Source organism: Megascapheus bottae, chromosome 6, assembly GCF_031878675.1.
Source record: "Megascapheus bottae isolate mThoBot1 chromosome 6, mThoBot2.hap1, whole genome shotgun sequence".
NCBI classification, from domain to species: Eukaryota; Metazoa; Chordata; class Mammalia; order Rodentia; family Geomyidae; genus Megascapheus; species Megascapheus bottae.
The window spans coordinates 78,740,910-78,756,373 of NC_143514.1; the positions used below are offsets into that span (position 1 = coordinate 78,740,910).

At 42.6% G+C, this 15,464-nt stretch overlaps 1 protein-coding gene and 1 non-coding gene across 3 annotated transcripts in view; both read left to right on the plus strand.

Annotated features, from left to right (window-relative positions):
* The window catches only part of Clstn1 (calsyntenin 1), a 70,156-nt gene that overhangs the window by 11,526 nt on the left and 43,166 nt on the right, over window positions 1-15,464 (plus strand). The gene's annotated exons all lie outside the window — the stretch shown is intronic.
* LOC150062542 (U2 spliceosomal RNA) lies at window positions 11,817-12,004 on the plus strand. The gene has a single exon (XR_016536115.1). It is a non-coding gene; the product is annotated as a U2 spliceosomal RNA (small nuclear RNA).

Here is a 15,464-nt window from a genome sequence, read left to right on the forward strand (position 1 = left end):
CAGCCCTAAGCTTAAAAAAAAAATCTGCTAATTTATCTAAAAACCTCAGCTTCTGAGTTATATGGCTAGAGTTCTAGAAATGGAAGGGACTTTGTAAATCATGTATCTTAACCTGTTTTACTGAAGAGGAGACAAGAGAGATTGTTACCATTGTCAGTGTGATTATTTTTCTATGCTATGAAAAGCAGAAATGATCAGTGGAGTCCAGTCTCAAGTTTATTTAACCTTGTTTTGTTATTTTTTAAATAAAGAAGATCCAGAGAGCAAAAATTTGGAAGACTCGATAATGTACTTCTCAGGTAGAATTGAGCTAGAAGATTGGCTACAAAATGAGTGGAGTTTAAGAAAATCTGGGTGAAGCTGGTGTGTATTCAGTGGTAGATGCATTCTTAGCATGTGTTGGGTTCAGTCCGTAGCACTCGCCCCCAAATTCTGGATAAATAACACATCTTAGTAATAAAATTTCAACACTTTCCCATATAAAGAGCACAGAAGTTTGCCTATGTAGCTCAAATCACAGTTATAGAATTAACAAAAGTTTAGAACTGCTCTGGTACACAATTTGATGTGACATTCCTCTCTAGCATGAAGGACATCAGTTTGGCAGCCCTTCCTGGAAGCTTTGTCATCAGGAAGCATGCTCATTTCAGAGGGCAGATTTCATTGTCAGAGCATCCTTCCTTGTCATACTTCTGCTTCAGGAATTTTGGCTCTATAGGAACACCATAGGACAGTTAAGAGCAAGGACTGGAGCTAAACTGTTGGGATTCCAATTCTACCTAGCTCTATAATCTTGGATAGGTTATTTAATCTCATTGTGCCTCCGTTTCTTCATCTGTAAGATGAAGATAGCAATCATAATACACAAGTCATAGGATATCAGGAAAATTAATTAAAATTTTTTTTTCCAGTCCTGGGGCTTGAACTCAGGGCCTAGGTGCTGTCCCTTAGCTACAGAGAGGTTACCATTTCATAAGTCTGGTAATGAGGACTTTTTTTTTTTTTTTTTTTTTTTTTTTTTGTAGGTCATGGGGCTTGAACTCAGCCTGGGGGCTGTCCCTGAGCTCTTCATCAGCTCAAGGCTACCAACCCTACCCTTGAGCAAAGCCCTACTTCCCGTTTTCTGGAGGTTAATTGGAGATAAGAATCTCAGGTCCTTTTGTGCCCTGGCTGGCTTTGAACCTTGATCCTCAGTTATTAGCCTTCTGAATAGCTAGGATTACAGGGTGAGCCACTGCACCTGGCTCCCCTTGCTTTGCTTTTCCTGTTTCCCCTTCCTATCCCTGCCCACAAGTTACAAGTTCATTTTCTACATAGTGTTTACTAACTAGGGTGATCATATTTGTTCTTCCTTCTTCCCTTTCTATGCTCCCCTTCCCCCCCAAAAAAAAAACAATCTCCCAAAACAAAACCAAACATCACCACTACTACTGCCAAGAACAACAAAAAAATATGTGTTTAAAAATTATCTTGGAATGAGAGTTTTGCCTTATAGTAGAGTGCTTGCCCATGAAGACCCAGGTTCAATTCCTGGTACCACATACATAGAAAAAGCCAGAAGTGGTGCTGTGGCTCAACTAGTAGAGCTTTAGCCTTGAGAAACCCCAAGGACAGGGTTCAGGCCCTGAGTTCAAGCCCCAGGACTGACAAAAACAACAAAAAATTATCTTTAAATAGTGTAGAAGGGGTTTCAATTCAGTTTATGTATACGGTCAGTTCCATCTTGATTAGATGTCATCTCTTCCATTGCTTTCCCCACCCCCCTTGTTTCTGGTACTAGTACTTTGTGTGATCTTCCTTTTTCTTTTTCTTTTTCTTTCTTTCTTTTTTTTTTTCCAGTCCTGGGCTTGAGCTCAGGGCCTGAACACTGTCCTTGGACTTTCTCAAGGCTAGAGCTCTACCACTTGAGCCTCAGCACCACTTCTGGCTTTTTTCTATGTATGTGGTACCGAGAAATCGAACCTGGGTCTTCATGCATGCTAGGCAAACACCTTAACCACTAGGCCAAACTCCCAGCCCCGTGATCTTCCTTTTTCTTAGCCTGGCTTAGATACTTATCCTTTTTTTTTTTTTTTTTTTTTTGAGGGGTGGGTTGTAGAGCTTGAACTCAGGGCTTGGGCACTGTTCCTGAGCTCTTTTTCACTCAAACTAGTTTGCTCTATCACTTTGAGCCACAGCACCACTTAGGGTTCTGATGGTTAATTGGAAATGAGAGTCTCATGGACTTTCCTTTCTGGACTGGCCTTGAACTGCAATTCTCAGATCTCAGCCTCCTGACTAGCCTCCTGCAGGTGTGAGCCACTGGCATCTGGCTGTAAGTTTTGTTTGTTTTTTCCTTAATCTTTCAAAGAACCAGCTTTTTCAGAACTCTGGTTACTCACACTTTTAATCCTAGCTACTTAGGAGGCAGAATTCTAGAAGATCAAGATTCAAAGCCAGTCCATGCAGAAAAGCTCAAGAGATTCCATTTCTAAAATAACAAGCAAAAGCTGGGCACAGTGGCTCACGCCTGTAATCCTAGCTACTCAGGAGGCTGAGATCTGAGGAGCAAGGTTCAAAGCCAGCTGGCAACAAAGGACCTGAGACTTTTATCTCCAATTAACCTCTAGAAAAGGGAAGTGGGGTTTGGCTCAAGGGTGTACGGCAGTAGCCTTAGAGCTGAAGAGCTCAGGGTCAACACCCAGGCCCAGGGGTAGGGTGGTAGACTTGAGCTGAAGAGCCCAGGGACAGCATCCAGGCCAGTACAAGCCCCAGGACCCACAAAAAAAAATAAAATAAGCAGCAAAAGGCTAGGAGGCATGGGTCAAATGGTAAGAGTGGGCAGCCAAGCAAGCAAGTAGAACTAAGACAAGGCTGTATTTAAACCGTGGTACCAGAAACAAAAGACAAAAACCAAGTTAACATCTGTCCTTTACCCTTCTCTCTTTCTCCTACAGCCCAGGCTGGTTTAGAATCATGGTCTTCTGTCCTCTATTTGCTGGACATTTGAATTTGGTAATTACAGATGTGTCCTGCCACATTCATTCAGAGGTGTGTGTGTGTGTGTGTGTGTGTGTGTGTGTGTGTGTGTGTGTGTGTGTGTGTGTGTGTGTGTGTGTGTGTGTGTGTGTGTGTGTGTGTGTGTGTGTTTTGCCGGTCCTGGGGTTTGAACTCAGAGCCTGGGCACTGTCCCTGAGCTCTTCAGCTCTAGGCTACCACTTGACCCCTTGAGCCATAGCACCACTTCTGGCTTTTTCTGAGTATGTGGTACTGAGGAACCCAGGGTTTCGTGCATGCTAGGTGAGCACTCTACCACTAGACTACTTTCCTGGCCTCGACTCAGTTTTTAATTGTGTAGATTTTTTTTTGGGGGGGGTGGGTCATGGGGCTTGAACTCTGGGCCTGGATGCTGTCCCTGAGCTCTTCAGCTCAAGGCTACTGCCCTACCCCTGGAGCTACAGCCCTACTTCCCATTTTTTAGTGATTAATTGGAGATAAGAGTCTCACGTTCTTTTGTGCCTGGCTAGCTTTGAACCACATTTTTCAGATCTCAATCTCCTGAGCAGCTAGGATTACGGGCATGAGCCAGCACACCAGCTAATTGTGTAGATTTTTAAAAATTGTTTAGTAATATCTGCTTTAACCTTTATTACTGTTTCTTTCACTTACTTTCAATGTAATTTCTTTCCTAACTTGAAGCTTAAATGACTGATTTTAGATTTATTTATTTATTTATTTATTTATTTTTGTCAGTCCTGGGCTTGAGCTCAGGGCCTGAGCTTGAGCTTTCTCAAGGCTAGAGCTCTATCACTTGAGCCACAGTACCATTTCTGGCTTTTTTCTATGTATGTGGTACCGAGGACTGGAACCTGAGTCTTCGTGAATGCTAGGCAAGCACTCTACCACTAGACTACTTTCCTGGCCTCGACTCAGTTTTTGATTGTGTAGATTTTTTTTGGCCCTTTGATTTTTTTTTTTTTAAATGCCAGTCTTGGAGCTTGAATTCAGGACCTGGGCACTAAGCAGTTGTTTTTTTTTTTTTTGTTTTGTTTTGTTTTTTTCTTGAGGCACATCTTCATTTCTGTCTTCCTGGTGTTTAATTGGAGATAAGAGTCCCATGGACTTTCCTGCTGGCCTCCTAAGTATTTAGGATTACAGTATGAGCTTCCAGTGCCAGCTACATCTTTGTATGTTGACTTCTTGGACTCCCAAGTGGCTGTAATTCAGGCTTGTGCATTGGCCCTGAGATCTTTCCTTTTTAATATAATCATACATGGTTTGGTGATGTGATACATTCTGAGAAGTATGTCATTTGCTGATGTTATGTTAGGCATTTACTGTACCACTTTGAGCCATATCTGTAAGCCCATTATTGGCTTATTTTTTTGGGTTGAATCTTGCGTTTTCTTGTGACAGGTCCTTTTCTTGTGTGCTATCCTTTATATCTGTGACTCCTGGTAGCTGGGATGGCCCATGTATACCACCACACTTATGGAATGAGATGGGACCTTGCCTTTTTTTTTTTTTGCCCCTGCTGGTCTCAAACCTGCTTTCATTGACCCTTCTTCTTTCTCCCCAGTCTCTTCCTCTCTCTCTGTGCTGATTCTGAGTATTTCATATAAATGGGATCATACAATATGTGATCTGTTATGATCTGGCTTCTTTGACCTAGCATAAGGTTTTTGTTGTTATTTTGTTTTTGTTGGTTGTAAGGCTTAAACTCAGGGACTGGGCGCTGTCCCTGAGCTTTCTTGCTCAGGTCTAGCACTCTACCACTTTGAGCCACAGTACCACTTCTGTTTTCTGGTGATTTATTGGAGATGACTCTCATGGACTTTCCTGCCTGGACTGGCTTTGAACCCGGATCCTCAGATCTTAGCCTTCTAAGTTTCTAGGATTATAGGCATGAGCCTCCAGCACCCAGTTTAGCATAAGGTTTTCAGGGTTCCTTGTATTGTAGCTGTCAGTACTTCATTCTTATTGTGGTTCTCCTGTATAATTCTACTACACATTGCTTTTCCATTTACCTACTGTTGTTCAACTTGGGTTCATTTTATTTACTGGTATTTTGAATAGTGCTGTTGTGAACATTCACATATAAGTATTTGACTGCTTGTTTTCACTTCTTTTTGGTATACTATATTCCTAAGACTGGGATTACTTATCTGCTTAGTTTATTGAAGAACTCAGAGCCAGCTGCCAGAAACATTTTACATTCCTATCAGCAAAGTGAGCTAACTTGTTGTCCTCTTCCCTCCCAGAGCTTTTCACATTTCCAAGCTAGCCTTCCTCAGACCTTGAGCTGTTCTTCTTGTGGCTTTGTTTCCAAGAGTTCCTCTGGCCTCCGGGATGATTCCTCTACAATGTAGCTGTTACCTCTTTGGCTGAGGGTTTAATAGAAGTTGTCACAGTGGTGGAGTGATAGGCGGATAGTCCTCCCACACCTAATTTTCCCAGCCTGTCCCGCTGGCTTTCTTTACTCAAGTCACACTCCTGTTGAAATGTAACAACACTTTTTTTTATCTCTAAACTTGCTGTTTTGCTCAATGCAAGCTTTTCCATTTTCTTCACTACATTTCCCTTAGTGGCTTTGGCCCTCCACTGCATTTTGTTGATTAGTTTCACATCCTCATTCCACATTCCATCTGTTCATCCTGCCTTGACGTCATTCTTGTTTGACAATGGTTGAAGAGAGCCAAGCAAGTATGAAGCCTTTGAAAGGTGGCCATACTGTTCCTGGTTTCTAGGGGTTTATTGTTCTTTGTGGAACTTGGAGCCTCCTGCTTACTTGGCCTGCTTGCTGAGCAGGTATTATAGCACTTGAGCCATGCCTCCATCCTGATTCTTTGCTGCTTATTTTGGAGATGGGGGTTGCAGGTGTCTCAGACATTTCTGCCCAGGATAGCTTGAACTGCAATCCTCCAGATCTTTGCCTCCTGAGTAGCTAAGATTGCAGGCATGACCCTCTAGGTCTCAGAGTGTTCAGAGCCCCTTTGAGTTGGTAGCAACCAATGGTAACCACAGAGCCTTTCCTTTGTCTAGTTTCTCTCTGCCATCCTGTCACATCCTGTCACAGCACATGAGAAGATGCCTTGTCAAATGCCTGCCATAGGGACGACCATGTCCAGAGACATAAATGAGTTGTGTGAGTGAAGTATATGCTTGGGATTAAGTAAATTATAGCTGACATTGTTTGTCTTGCTTTCCCTTGACTTTCCTAGTGAACCTCTTAAAAGTAAAAGTGTTTAGATAACTCATTCATGTGAATCATGTCACTGGCTCTTGCCATTTCCCCTCCTCCTCCAAAGGCACAGAAACCAACCTACACCTTCACTATACTTTGTCAAAAATGTATTGCACGTCCTTCTCCTTCCCATTTTGCAAATTCAAGTCTATGTGCTTCACATGATCCTTGCAGATGAACCATAGTGTAGGTTGGCAGTGCTATCTATAGGCTTTCTTGGTGTCCTGGCATTTGGAACACCCAAAATAACTTAGCAAAGTGCATCTTTGTCTCTGCTTCGTGTTTTTCACCATCTTAGATTTTAATTCTCTCATTGTTGTATAGATTCTTACCATCTTAGATTTTAATTCTCTCGTTGTATAGATTCTGCACTGTCTTGTAAAAATAAACGTGCTTCTTGACTCAGTGATAAAGTATGATTGAGTGAGTTTGTTTTCTGTTTTTGTCTTAAAAATCTTACACTTGTTTTATAGCATTAATCTCAAAACCTTAGTATTGTAGGAGCATAAATAACAAAGGAGAAAAAAAAAGTGAAGCTCAGAATCCTGATTTTTTTGACTCGCTTTTATAAATGTATTAGGCAGTCATAGTTATGGTGGCACTTTGAATAAGTAGCTGGTAAAAATAATGAATGTCAATAGGTCTTAAATACTGTGTAACCTTTCTTGACCTATTTTTGATAAAGTTTTCTATTGTTTATGAAGGTCAGGAGACAAAACTTTTCATACAGGACTTGGAATTATTGCTAGACTATTCTGTTATAATTTAAATTTAAGAAAAATATGATAATGATAAAGAAGAAAGAAAAGGTCAAGCCAGGCCTGTATTTTCTGATAACATTAAAAAATGGTACATTTAAAGAAATCATAGTGCATGTGCTTTCTTAATTGATTAGATTTCTGATTGTTATTGTAGGCATTCATTGATAAGTGAATGTGTACACCTCAGCATTTTGCTTAATCCATTATCCTTAGCATCCAACTCAATTAGTGTCTGAGACTGGTCAGTGTTAGCAAGGCAGTAGGAGGTAGGAGTAGTAGCAGGTAACGGTTTTTGAATTCATGCTGAGGAAGTAGTCAGGAACATGTGGAAGCCTGTACTGACTGTCAAAAGGAGGGGTCTGTGATGGAAATCATGGCTTGTCTCTAGGCACCCGGGAACAGCAGGAAGAGCAGGGCAGGCAGTGGGTGAAACTGAAGGTGCCCTGCACAGATCTGCATCAGCCAGTCTGTGGAAAATGGTTACTTTATAATGCAGATGGGTAACTCACACGAGATGACTTTGCCCAAGGCAGACTCTCAGCTAAAGCAAAAGCAAGGAGCCAGCAGTTGTAGCTGGTGCATTGACAAGTATCAAGAAGAGTATGGGAGTTTGGCCTAGTGGTAGAGTGCTTGCCTAGCATGCACAAAGACCCAGGTTTGATTCCTCAGTGTACCACATACATAGAAAAAGCTGGACGTGGTGCTGTGGCTCAGGTGGTAGAGCTATAACCTTGAGAAAGTCCAAGGACACTGCCCAGACCCTGAGTTCAAGCCCCAGGACAGGAAAAAAAAAAACAAAACAACCCTTCCCCCGAGAAAGAGGGAATGGTTTGGAGAACACACCAGATATTTAAGAGAGTATAAGTGAGAATGGCCCAGGAATTCCAAGAAACATCACTTCTCTTAAATGAACACCTCAGATGGCCTCCGCTCCTGGGCTTTCTGTGACACAGTGGTTCTCTGTTAGAGAATGCGTCACAGTCTCCTAGAGAATGTTCCATCCAAACCTTTCAGCATGGGTCAGGCCTGCTACTTCAGCCTCTGGGCTGGGGCCCAGGAGGTGCTGGCTGCTCACATTTTCTAGTTTCCCACCTCTGCTAACTCTCTTTAGCAACACCTGGGCAATTTTTCCATCTCTCCCATCCTCGCCTTCTCACAAGTCCAGAAATACCACTTACTCAACCTTCGTTTATGTGAATGGCCACTGCCAGAGGCTGCAGAGCTTGGAAAACATTTTTATAGGAACTCCTGCTCTCATCCTGCTGCTCACCCACCTTGAACAAACACCAAGCACTGCCTGTGCATTGCTTCTGCATATTCTGTTCCCAGGGACAGTGTAGCTAAGGATGTGGCTTCTGTGCCTCTGTGGATCTATGTCTCTGGTCAGGGGATCAGGACAGCTGTTGGGCATTAATTTCGAAGACCGAAAGAAATTCTGTGACCCTAGGAGCACCTTCACCTGATCCCGTTTCTACAGCTGAATTGATTAGGAGGATCTTGTTCATGAACATTTAAGGAGGCCTTTCCTGGGTTCTTGGCGGTTAATATTTTGAGGAGATTGTGCTAGGATTTTTTTTTGTTTTTATTTCATTTTTGTGGTACTAGAGATGGAACACAGAGTCTTCAGCCAGGCAAGTGCTGTCCTACTGAGCAACAGATACTGGTCTGGGCAAGAGCTTTTACCAGCAGAAATCTTATTGCTGAGGTTAAGGCTTCTATGCTACAATGACTACTACATCACACTTGTGACATTAAAGAGAGGCCTCTGCACATGCAGTAGTTGTGTGTGACACTCAGGAGACAGTAAATATGGGATGCAGATATTACCATACCTGCTTACTGTGTTCTGGGTCGGTGCCTGTGAGTTTTATGAGGTGAGTCTTATTGAGGGAGAAAAAATTGGAAAACAAATTAATGTTTGTGCTTACTATCACTTTTTTTTTTGCCAGTCCTGGGGCTTGAACTCAGAGCCTGAGCACCGTCCTTGGGCTTTCTTCAAGGCTAGTACCACTCGAGCCACAGCATCACTTCCAGCTTTTCTATGTGTGTGGTATCAAGGAATCGAACCCCCGTCTTTGTGCATGCTAGGCAAGCACTCTCCCACTAGGCCAAACTCCCAGCCTTACTGTCCCTCTTATATGTTTCTAGAAAGGTTTGTGGAAATTATATAAATGTGTCTTGAAAAATTAAATGCTAATCTTTTATGGAAGAATTGAAGAATAGCTCTTTTGGTGTAAACTATTCTTTCTTTTTTTTTTGCATGGGTGGGGGGATGGAGGTTAGTTGGTGGAGATGAAATGCAGAGCCTCACCTATGCTACTAAACACTATGCTCTATCAGTGACCCACAGCCCTAGCACAATGTAAACATTAAAAGAAAAATGTGTTCTTGGAGACTCCTTTACAGTATTTCCTGATAAAAGTGAATAAAATGCTAACATCCTAATGGCTCAGTTCCAGTGCTGTATCTGGTAAATGTGTTCCTTCAGTGGGAGGCACCTGGAACTTGTTCACCCAAGGAAATCTTACTGGCTATGTTGTTGCCTGCTTGTTGCCCCAGTTACTCCAGGTGGCTAAGCCAGGAGGGTCATAAAATGAGACCCTATCTCAAAAACAAAGCCAAGAAACCTTTGTAATTTCTCATCCATCCATTCTACCTGCCCATCTTGCTAGCTTCCTTTTCATCTTTCTCAGGACAGAGTGTTCATGGTGTAACAAGATGCTCATCCATAGCTGAGCAGGGAAGTGATACCCAGAATGTCATGTGAACTCCCTCCTATTCAAGCTAAGTTCCTTCAGAAGAACTCTTTGTTACGGTCAGCCTTTCTGTGCTACTAGTCACACCCTTTGAAAAGTGCAACCACAGGCTTTTCTTACTTGTATTTCTTCCTGGTTTCTTTCCTGGGATAATACAAGGAGGCCCTGCATTTCATCATGAACAACAAAAAGTTTTCAGTGAAAGGGGCTCTTCATTAACCTCTTACGTTAGGTTATCATAAAAGGTAACATTTAATTTTCCAAAGTATCGTAATGCCATTTTCATTAAATACAGATTTGAGAGCATTTATTTTCTGCTCATTTTTTGCAGTTGGATTTTCAGGTACATGGAGGTACAAGATGGCGATGTCAGTTTCTTAGACCACTTAGTAGATTTTGCTGTACATTCTTTTTTCCACCAGAACTGGATTTTGCAGGGGTCAGAAGTCTCATAAACCATTTTTGTGCTTGCATATTTGGAGGTTGGCAATGTTGATAGCTTTGTTAGGTTTTTCTTTTCTTTTCTTTTTTTTTTTTTTTTTTTTGCCAGTCCTGGGCTTGAGCCTCAGGGCCTGAGCACTGTCCTTGGATTTTCTCAAGGCTAGAGCTCTACCACTTAAGCCTCAGCACCACTTCCAGCTTTTTTCTATGTATGTGGTACCCAGGAATCGAACCCGGGTCTTCGTGCATGCTAGGCAAGCACTCTACCACTAGGCCAAACTTCCAGCCCTTTGTTAGGTTTTTCTAGAGAAAAAGGTTACATGAATTTGGTTTTAGGAGGTCCTGGTACGTAAGTGATGAACTTTCAGGTACTGCATTTGTGTTTTAGGTTTGGGATATTGTAAGGAGAATGGAGGAGAATGGAAAGGGAATAGCCAGATTCTATCCTCAACAGGGGAGGACTATTTATTAAGGAATTGCGAGATGCACAGACCTTCCCATGGGATTGGAGGTTGTGCTAGGGACTGGATTTTGGGGCAGGTTTATATAGGGCTTAATAAGAAAGCAAGAATTAGAGATGGTGGTGGTCTCTTAGAGGCCCAGGGCAGTGTCCTTGGCCAGGCTCACAATGGAATGCTCCTTCTTGGGTTTGGGTGCTGTTATCCCCTGAGGACCAGGATCAGAATGACCTGCCTGCAGACAAGCACAGGGGCATGCACCTGGTGCTTTGCTTGACCTTGGGGGATAAGACAGAACTCAATCCTTCATATTCCATCTTTAGATACATAAAAAAGATTGGGCCTAGAGGGAAGAGGCCAATCCTTTGTGTGTGTTTGGGGGGACTCATAGGGCTTGAACTCTGGGCTTAGGTGCTGTCCCTGAGCTTTTCAGCTAAAGGCTACTGCCCAACCCCTGGGCCTGGGTGTTGTCCCTGAGCTCTTCAGTTCAAGACTACTGCCCTACCCTTGAGCCAAGCCCCACTTCCTGTTTTCTAGAAGTTAATTGGAGATAAGAGTCTCACATTCTTGGCCTAGTTTAGCCTAGTGGTAGAGTGCTTGCCTAGCATGCACAAAGACCTGCGTTTTGATTCCTTGGTACACATATACAGAAAAAGCCGGAATTGGTGCTGTGGCCCGAGTGGTAGAGCACTAGCCTTAAGGAAAGCCCAAGGATAGTGCTCAGGCCTTGAGTTCAAGCCTAAGCGCTGGCAAAAAGAAAAAAAAGTCTAGAGGAGTGTATTAGAGTGGTTGAGTGATGGGCTCATGGGGTGCTTAGTTTACTTTTTCTACTTTTGACTCTTGTTCTATTCACACAGTATTTTTATATTATGTGATAAAATGATAAGATGACTTGTTATAAAACTTACTTGGTCACCATCAGGATGACTATAATCAAAAAACAAAAGGGATATTGTTAGGATGTGAAGACACTGAAACCCTTGTGTACACTGTTGGGGAGAATATAAAATGGCCCAGTCATTATGGGAACCACTGTGACAGTTCATAAAAAATTAAGACTAAAAAGCTGGTCATGGTGATTCATGCCTGTAACCTAACAGTTGGTAGACAGGAGCAGAGGAATTTGAGGTCAGCCAGGACTACATAATTAGACTTCATCTTAAAAAAATCTAGAAATATAACTTCTCTGTCTTTTGGCTAAGATCAGGGAAGCTGTGGTGTCTGTTCTTATTGGTTTAATATCTGTTATATACTGTATCTGAGGACAGTATAGTAATAAGTGGATTTTCGGATGAAACAAATGGAATGGAACTTTTTTCTGTCCACTATACTCATTGTAGTACTTTCAAGAATGGTGAGCCTTTCTGCTCCCCACCAAAAAAATCTAAAAGTAAGTAGACTAGAGCAACTTAAAGTTAGAATTACTGTATGATCCAGCAATGCAATTCTGGTGAGTAAATGTACAGAAGAATTGAAGGCAGGATAGGGTCTTGAGGAGCTATTTGTATGCCCATATTCATAGCAGCATCATTCACAGTCACTAAAAGGTTGACACACGTACCTATCCTTGAATGAGTAGTAATTATAATGGAATATGATATAGCTCAAAAAGGAAAAACATTCTGATAAATAAAAAGATTCTGATAGGTCTGTGTTGGTGAAATAAACCTGTCACAATAGGATAAATCCGTAATAGTATAATTCCATTTGTATGAGGCGTATGGAGACAAAGTTGAATAGGGGCCTGTAATTCCAGTACTCAAGAGTCAGAGACAGGAGGATTATAATTGAAGGCTAGCCTGGGCTATATACTATAGCAAATTTGAGGGCATTCTGGGTTACATATTAAAAACCTAATTAAAAACCAACCATAAATACATAATCAAAAGAAACAGAGTTGTTAAGGGTTGGAAGAATAAGAAATTGTTAATCGATACAGAATTTCAGGTTTTTTGTTTTTGAATAGTAGTAATATTTGAACTCAGGATCTCAGGTGCTCCACTATTTGAACCATACCCCAGCTCCAGAATTTTGTTTTTGCAAGATGAAAAGAGTTCTGGAGATGATGATGATTGCACAATAATATACTTAATATCATTGAACTATACCCTTAAAAATTAGAAGGCTCATTTGAAGCTTTCAAAGAGAGAAAGTATGATTTTGCTTCCTAAGAATTATTTTACAGAATGTGATTCAAGTTGATTTCTTTCTTAGCAATGGCAGGGTAAGGGTAGGATGTTGGTAATCAAATCCAGGGCATGCAAAGCTCAGCCCCAAATTGAAATTTTATTTCAACATGACATAGCATATCATATAGTGTAACATGATCTATGAGGGCCAGGGCTGTTTTACTCACCTGGGTTTCCTTAGTACCTAGAAGACTACCTTGGACTCAGTAACAGTGGATAGGTAGATAACTGTTTGGATAAAAGGCTAGAAGAGGGCTGGGAGTTTGGCCTAGTGGTAGAATGCTTGCCTAGCATGCGTGAAAACCTGGGTTCGATTCCTCGGTACCACATACAAAGAAATAAGCTGGAAGTGGTGTTTTGGCTCCAGTGGTAGAGCACTAGCCTTGAGAAAGCCCAAGGACAGTTGCCCCAGGACTGGCACCAAAAAAAAGGGGGTAGGAAGAATCAATGTCTCTGTCTCTCTCTCTGTCTCTCTCTCTGTCTCTCTCTCTGTCTCTGTCTCTGTCTGTCTCTCTCTCTCTCTCTCTCTCTCTCTCTCTCTCTCTCTCTCTCTCTCTCTCTCTCTCTCTCTTTCTTTCTTCCTTCCTTTCTGTGGGTCATAGGGCTTGAACTTGGCCTGGGTGTTATCCCTGAGCTCTTCAGCTCAAGGCTGTTGCCCTATCCTTGAGCCAGGCCCCACTTCTTGTTTTCTAGAGGTTAATTGGAGATAAGAGTCTCAGGTTCCTTTTTGCCTGGGCTGGCTTTGAATCTCAATCCTCAAATCTCAGCCTCCTGAGTAAGCTAGGATTACAGGTGTGAGCCACCTTGCTCTGCTCCAAACTGAATCATTTATAAACAAAAGAAATTTATTTCCTAGAGAAATTTAAGCTAGAAAGTTTAGCATTAAGTTTAGCATGTGGTGAGGGCTGCTGCTACTGCCTTCTTCATTGTCTTCAACTGTCTGTCTGTCTCTGTCTGTCTTTCTTTTCCTTCCTTCCTTCCTTCCTTCCTTCCTTCCTTCCTTTCTCCTCCTTCTTTTCCTCCTCCCCCCCCAGTTCTGGGGCTTGAACTCTGGACCTGTGTACTGTTCCTGGGCTTCTTTTTTTTTTCGCTCAAGCTGAACACTAGGATTCTACTACTTGAGCCACAGAGCCACTTCCAGCTTTTTTGAGTAGCTTATTGGAAATAAGAGTGTCACAAAGGTTTGGTTTTTTGTTTTGTTTTGGTTTTTTTTGGTCAGTCCTGGGCTTGGGCTCAGGGTCTGAGCACTGTCCCTGGGTTTTCTCGAGGCTAGAGCTCTGCCACTTGAGCCACAGCACCACTTCTGGCTTCTTTCTATGTATGCAGTACTGAGGAATCAAACCCAGGTCTTGTGGATGCTAGGCAAGCACTCTACCACTAGGCCAAACTTCCAGTCTGAGTGTCACAAAGTTTTCTGGCTTTGAACCATGATCCTCAGCTCTCAGCCTCCCGAGTAGCTAGGATTACAGGCGTGAGCCTTTGGTACCTGGCAATGAGGGCATGGCAGAAGGCATGAATGGAAGGCAGAGCAAACCTGCTGCCAGAGTTCTTCCTTTTTCTCATCAAGCCACTAATGCCTTCACAGGGACCCTAACCTCCTTCCAAAATGCTACTTCCAGGTTCCATCAGTATATGAATTTGGGGGATCAGATTTTTATTTTATTTTATTTATTTATTTATTTATTTATTTTTTGCCAGTCCTGGGCTTGAGCTCAGGGCGTGAGCACTGTCCTTGGATTTTTTCAAGGTTAGAGCTCTACCACTTGAGCCTCAGCACCACTTCTGGCTTTTTTCTATGTATGTGGTACCGAGGAATCGAACCCAGGTCTTCGTGCATGCTAGGCAAGCACTTTAACCACTAGGCCAAACTCCTGGCCGGGGATCAGATTTTTAACATAGGAACTTTGGGGAACATGCTAAAACCATAGCAGCCCTTCCATGTCTGTCGTCTCTCTTTGACTTTAAGTCTGTTGGGGTCAGCTTCCCATCAGCCATGCAGTAGAAGCCTGCACTCTACACTGAAGTCTTAGATCAGCTCTCGCTGTTCTCATCTTCCCCTGGAGTTTCTTTTGCTCTGATTCCTTCTTTCTGACCCGTGTCACTCTATGAAGGGATGCCCAAGGAAGGAACAGTCTTCTCTCAAGTTCACGCTAGGTGGGACACTTCCTTTCTTCTTCTTTCTCACCCTCCTTTGCAGTCTGGATGAGATTTGCTTAGGAACAAGCAGGGGTTTTGCTTCATCCCACTCCCCCATCAGGCTCATCTTCTGCCTCTCCCTTATGCACGTCATACTCCTGACACGAGGGACCTGGGTAGCTTCAGAGCTGGCTGGTTGCATGAACTCACCTCCAGAGGCAGGATCTAGGTCTGATCTGCTGAAACCTCCTCATCCTGTAGAAAATGAGATGCTTAACATCTACTGTCACATGTACTGTGGTATGTCACCTATGCAAGCGCTCAAGGGCAAGGTGAGCAAACATAAGAAAGATTTCACTATACTTTTTACTAAAAACGTAATGCAAGCCAGGTGCTCGCTGGTGGCTCACTCCTGTAATCCTCGCTTCTCAGAAGGCTGAGATCTCAGGATCAGGGTTCAAAGACATCCCGGGCACACAAGTCCATGAGACTCTCTATCT